We start from the raw sequence: 6,198 nt of genomic DNA on the forward strand, positions 1-6,198 counted from the left end.
GATGATGATGATGATGATGATAGTTGGGTTTTATTGGCGCAAGGCCGACTATGGGCAAAGAGCGCAAAAAGAAGTTACTGAATTGTGATGAGACCGTAAATACTAGAACATGTGACTAAAAGTAAAAGTGATGCAAAACAAAAGACAATGGAGATGGCTGGTGTATAGGGCCAGGATGAACGCGGGTTCCGTCCCCGCCGCGGTGGCTGCCTTTCAGATTTTCGCTGTTTCATTTCCATATAGAGTAGTAATCCAAGCGCGGGTCGGGCTTTCTCTCTGTCATTGAAGTTATTTCTCTCTCTCTCTCTCTCTCTCTCGCTCGCTTGCTCTCTGTCTCAGATGGAGGGGAAAAGCGAAAATCCCGGTGTGTTGAGATTTCAGCGCAGGTTAAAGATACCCAGGTTGTGCAACTTATTCCTGAGCCCTCCTCTACAGCGCACCTGATAGCTCAGGTGTAGCTACGGCACGTTAAGCCGCATAACCTGATCTGACTTTCGTCTGGAAGCACCCGGCTAGTTGTCTTCAGTGTCCTTCTAATTGACGGGAACCGCTTTCAAACCGAAGTTGCATCGCATTGATACGATGAGTGCAGTCATCTGGCATGGAATTTATTTTCCTCAACCTCCAGTTTTTCTTTATTCACCTATATTTGTTTAGATAACTACACATTATTTGCTGTTGTTCGTTATTGTCTTCCATGGGACTCAACAGCAGTAGTCACGATCGCACATGGCGGCTGACTCGTATGCGGGCAACGCTTGCTTTCTTGTTGTTGGGGCAGGAGAACGGTGGCGGAATTCACGTCTTGCCTTCGTTGTAAACGCGTCGGTAGTTGAGTGGGCCCAATGCTGCTTCAAAATCGGAACCCAGAAGAGACGCGCTTAGCGCGTTGAACACGCCTCATGAATCAGCGCCGTCGCTCTCGTTGCGAACGCGCTCGAAACGGAAGCGATCAGGCGAACTTTATGCGTCTACAAGCCATGAGCATGCCTTTTCATTCCTGCGAAATGCGATGGCTCATGTTTTTGTTTTTGTTTTGTTTTTTTTAACTGGGCCAGCATACTGACCCGGTGGCGCAATGGTAGCGCGTCTGACTCCAGATCAGAAGGTTGCGTGTTCGAATCACGTCCGGGTCCATGTTTTCTTTTTTTTTTCAGACCGGATAGTCACAATCTACATGGGTTTTCACGGGCCGTGCATGATATCGAGCCCAATTTATGGAACCCGTCGAAATAAAGGGACCTTAGGTGTCCAATTGCTATTTGCGCCACGTATTTTCGCTATGTTCAGTATACCATCGTTCAAGACTTGCTAAAAGGAAGTTCAGTTCCCAAGAAAATTTTTACATGCCATCCTGTGATATACCTTTCAAATAGATACCCTGGTTGTGCAAGGGTGGGTCCCCAATAGAACGGCTTTAACTCACGGACTTACTATATGTACAAAATGACAAAGTTACGTCACGTTTTACAGCTGGGATGACTTGATAACCCGACCTTGACGACGAATTTTAATGCGGAGGCGTTGAGTCTCTTCGTTTCATGGGGTGTGCGAGGTGCGAAAATCGGTGTGAGGTATACACAAACACTTAAAGGAATACGTTGGCGTATTTGGTCCAATGTTTGGTTGGCCAAATATTTGGCCAACCAAATATTTGTCTGCTCACTTTGCTGCAAATGTCGTCAATATTCTTCTGCCTCCCCCGCTTCTCTCCCCTGCCTTCCTCTCGAGCTCCTCCTCCACGCCCCCCCCCCCCCCCTTTCCCTCCTCGCACAATAAACACGAGATTTGCTTTGCTCAAGGCAGTTCAATATTCACCCGTTCCACAGCTCGCGCCATCTACCTGAACATTTTATAGCTGTTGAACTTGGAACACTGCCACAAGGTCGAGGCTCGCGCGAGCGCTTTTTGTAGTTTTGGGTCAAAACGTTGTTTTCAGTGCGCAATTCCTTTATTTATTATCGCAAATATCAAGCGGCCATGTATAGTTAATTAAGAGAACACCTCGAATATCACTTATGTTATGCATTGATGTTTTTCCTCGGGTATTCTTAATGTTCTCATTTTCGGGAACGACAAGGACAAATATTTATTTACTCATTGCTTCCGTCAGGACCATACGGTATTACAAGGGGGAGTGGCTACAAAAAGAATAGAATAGAAGTGTTTCATTATACCATACAAGAAATTAATTCTGGTTGCACAGTATTAATTGGCTAAAGTGTTTTTAAATAATTGGTGGTCTGGGATGGCGGCCGGGACTGCGGAAAGGTGGTTCCATTCAATGGATGTACGATTAATGTATGAATGAAACAAATGGTTGGTTCAGCAAGATGGCACTGCTACTTTATGCATATGATCTAAACGAGCTGGTGTATGTTGTGGTTTCAAGCGTACTGAATTTCATGTCGAATCGGAAGTACAATGGTACCGGCTTGGTGCCGCTATGTCGGCTACGGTGTCGTTTCAGTCCCATCTTTGAACGAAAAGGGCTGAGAAGGACGGCCGACAGCTCATCCAGCCCCTGGGCAAGGAACAACTTGGCACTGGTGATAGACATGTCCGCGTTGGTGGGGTCTTGCGACAAGCCTGGGACGACATCTCGAAGGATTGACCTAGAAGCTCAGTTCTTGGCAAGCTATTCGGGAGCGCCGAATACATGTGTAGTATCGAATATCGAAGTGTAGTATCGAATATCTGCATTCGGATCGAAGCGAATAAGGAATACAGAGATATTCGACCGAATATTCGACAACACCGTAGCCGCCCATCCCTAAACAAAAGGTATACGATTAAAAATAACTTATTTGCCCACCTTGAGCATTAAAGGGCAGAAAAGCTCCACTGAGAGTTGCCGATCCAGGAGTTTTTATTAGCGAAAGTTCCGAATTATCAAATGCAGTTTCATTAAATTGGTTCGACACATCGCTCACACGCGAAGGCAAATACTGGCGTGTGGCCGGGATTTCTTGCGACTGTGTTGAACAGGGTACGCATGTTTACTGAACAATTAATTAACGGCTATGCGATGGCAATGCTGCGGAGGCGTTTGGACCACTGCGATTTCCGCCATGTCAGAGTGATAAATTTTGCAAAATTTAGTGCCAGAATAGTAACTTTTGTTTCAGTGTAATTTGGAACGACATCATCTACGGCCGCCAAGTCACATGGAGATAACTTGTGCTGGCAACACTTCCTTCTTTTAGAGCGTTCTGGAGAAAATCCAAGAATTCGTATATTCAAGGGGGGAACGAGAGTTGAAAATTTGGCGTTGACCGTCGTCCGAGGGAGTGGAGCACTTGGGGTGAATCCGTGTCGGCACGTGGAAAGACTACGTGCACCCCAGCCACGGAGAACGCAGATTCGGGGGCGTTAATTGTACGCGACCGCATTTATGTGCCAGCAAAAAAAAATGAAAGCACTTTCTCGGGCTACTAAAGTATGCTTTTTACCTACTTTGAAGGCAAAAGCAATATGCTTTGCCTGGCAACACTTGCAAAGAACGTCTTTACGGTTGAATACTTCCTTAGTTTGTTTCTTTGTCTTCAGCGGTAACAAGGCCGCTGACCAGTGGGAAGTGCGTACGGAGACGCTGCGAATAGCTTCATGGACGCAGCATGTCACGCACGCGATGTAGCCTTACAGCATCAAGAGGGGAAGTGAAAATACTTTGTACAGATACTGAGGGGAGGGCGTATTACCCTTAAGGCTTTTGAAACAGACTAGAGTAGTGTTCCACCGTGGGTAGGCCGCATGCTTTGTGCACACTACGTGCTGCTTGAAACAAACGCTTTCACTGCGTAGGTGGTTTTGCCAATCTGCCTACCAGGTTTGCGCGTTTATACTCGTACCTATAAAATACGTGGAGAAAACGAAAGTTTTAAGGGCTCCATTCGGAGAAAAACTGCCGTTGTCTTCAGTGTTATTGTTGTCCGGGCAAGAGAATGGCCGCCACTGAGGAGTGTAAATAAACAAAAAAACACCCGTGATCCGATGGGATTTGAACTCGGGTCTCCGTAGTAGCAGCCCGATGCGCTGACACTGGGCTACCCCAGGCACTCTTTCGCTGCACTGCGTGAAAAACGTGCAATCATTATAAAACAAAAAGTAAACAATCATGCAAGAAGAAGCACATTACTGCAACTAAAATTAGGCGTTCGTCAAAACTCCCGCAAGCAGGCACACGCGTCCAACAGATGCAGCACACCGCTGGGTTGTTACTTTGCACCGCATGAACGCTCCGCACCAACGCAGCCTGCTCCCGAAAAATGGACTTCGTTTGGCAAAGAGGTTTCGCAGGCCGGTAAGTCATGCGGCCCTTCCAAGCTATACAATCCCATCACAATATTGTCACGGGACACCTAGGTGGCCTATGCCCCATCATGGCTCATCACGTGAAGACGACGAGGAGGACGAAGAAGTGGCTGGGCCCCAGCGCGCGCTGTTATGGCCGCATTGTGAATTCTGTAAATAGATTGTTCCTCATCCTTCAACCATCGTTCGACTCATTGGCTCTGCCGCCACGTTACATTTGGTGGAGAGTGCGGGTCGTCATCCCCGTCCTGCGCCCAGCTTCGCACCTCATCGGCATTGGTGGAATCCTCGAGGGTGCGTGAGCCGCGTCGGGCAACCCCAGCACCGCCGCTACAAGAGCTCAATGACGTCCCCCCCGCCACGTGTCCCCAGCCCGTGATGAGCCGATCCGACGACGACGCTTGACCAGACGACGAAGACGACGTGTCCCCAGCCCTGTGGGCCGACGTGGTAGCAAGCTCTCACCGATTCGTCATTCCTTTGTGGACGTCGCTGCTGCAGGCCGGAGCTCACCAAACCATCCCTTACATCCGTGGTGGCAAGAGCTTTACTGTACAATCTCATCACATCGTTCACCTTCACCGAGCTCATCATGCTACTGCGGCCTCGACCGGGACAGTCGCCCTCGAGGAAAGGGGCATGTTACGTTATCAAAGACGATGAAAATAGCAGCCGCATGTGGCGTCACAAACAAGCATCGGCGACGACGACGAAGCTGTGTGGGGCATGCTACCTTGCATGCGTGTTCCCACATTACTCATCTGCGTCCCTATCGTCCCCGCGCTGCAGCTTCGACCGGGACGGTCGCCCGGGGGGTAATATCACGGGACACCTAGGCGGCCTGTCCCATCATGGCTCATCACGTGAAGACGACGAGGAGGACGAAGAAGTGGCTGGGCCCCAGCGCGCGCTGTTATGGCCGCATTGTAAATTCTGTAAATAGATCGTTCCTCATCCTTCAACCATCGTTCGAGTCATTGGCTCTGCCGCCACGTTACAATATATATATTATAGGGCAATCCCATTATTATCTGGAAAATCCAAGAACCGAACTGTATAAGTGGTAATGTCCGTGTCCTATTGTAGTGTTCGTTGCAGTTACTGTTGGTCGTACTATTGTACTGTCCTCATTCCGGCACGAAACAAAGGAATGATCACTAGTTCACGTTGATTACATAAGCGGCAATTTTCCGACCAAGGAATAGGCATTCCCTTTCCGCGGAACCATGTTTTCACAGGAATTGTTGATGTAGTTAGCTTAAAGAAGAACGTTTTGCTTTAAGCTGCATACGGCCCGTGAAAACTCAGGTGAATCTCAGTGGTAAAAAAAAAAAAAAAAAGGAACGGACCCGGACGTGATTCGAAGCCGCGAACTTATGATCTGGAGTCAGACGCGCTACCATTGCGGCACCGGTTCAGGACGGTGGGCCTATTTTAAAACAACATGAGCTCCGCGTTTCACAAGAACAAATGAACACGCTGACGGCCTGCAGACGCACGCAATTCTTCCTTTCAATCGCGACCGTTTAAATAGCGCTCGTTAGGAACGATGCCGGGGATGCACTATGCGTGTTGAACGCGCCAAGCGCACCGGTTACGAGTTGCGCTTGTAAATCACCGGGAACACTTTACCCCCTAAGCGTTTGCAACGATGGCAAGATGTGAATTCCACCACATTTATCCTATCCAAACCACAAACAAGGAATCGTTGCCCGTTGGAGTGTGCTTTCATGTGGGATCTCGGACGAAGATGACGCACGTAAAGGACAATAACAAATAACAGCAAATATTATGTAGCTCTTTTAGATGAATAAGTAAAGGAAGGCTGAATGTATAGAAAAATGAATTCCATGCCAGATGACTGCATTCATCACGGTCTTAATT

The 6,198-nt window shown here is 48.2% G+C and overlaps 1 non-coding gene across 1 annotated transcript; it reads left to right on the forward strand.

Moving 5' to 3' along the window:
* Window positions 1-1,064: 1,064 nt before the first annotated feature.
* Trnaw-cca (transfer RNA tryptophan (anticodon CCA)) lies at window positions 1,065-1,136 on the forward strand. The gene has a single exon. It is a non-coding gene; the product is annotated as a tRNA-Trp (tRNA).
* The last annotated feature ends 5,062 nt before the right edge of the window (window positions 1,137-6,198 follow it).

This window comes from Haemaphysalis longicornis, unplaced genomic scaffold (assembly GCF_048455015.1).
Source record: "Haemaphysalis longicornis isolate Haplotype H1 unplaced genomic scaffold, Haemaphysalis longicornis Haplotype H1 scaffold_1, whole genome shotgun sequence".
NCBI classification, from domain to species: Eukaryota; Metazoa; Arthropoda; class Arachnida; order Ixodida; family Ixodidae; genus Haemaphysalis; species Haemaphysalis longicornis.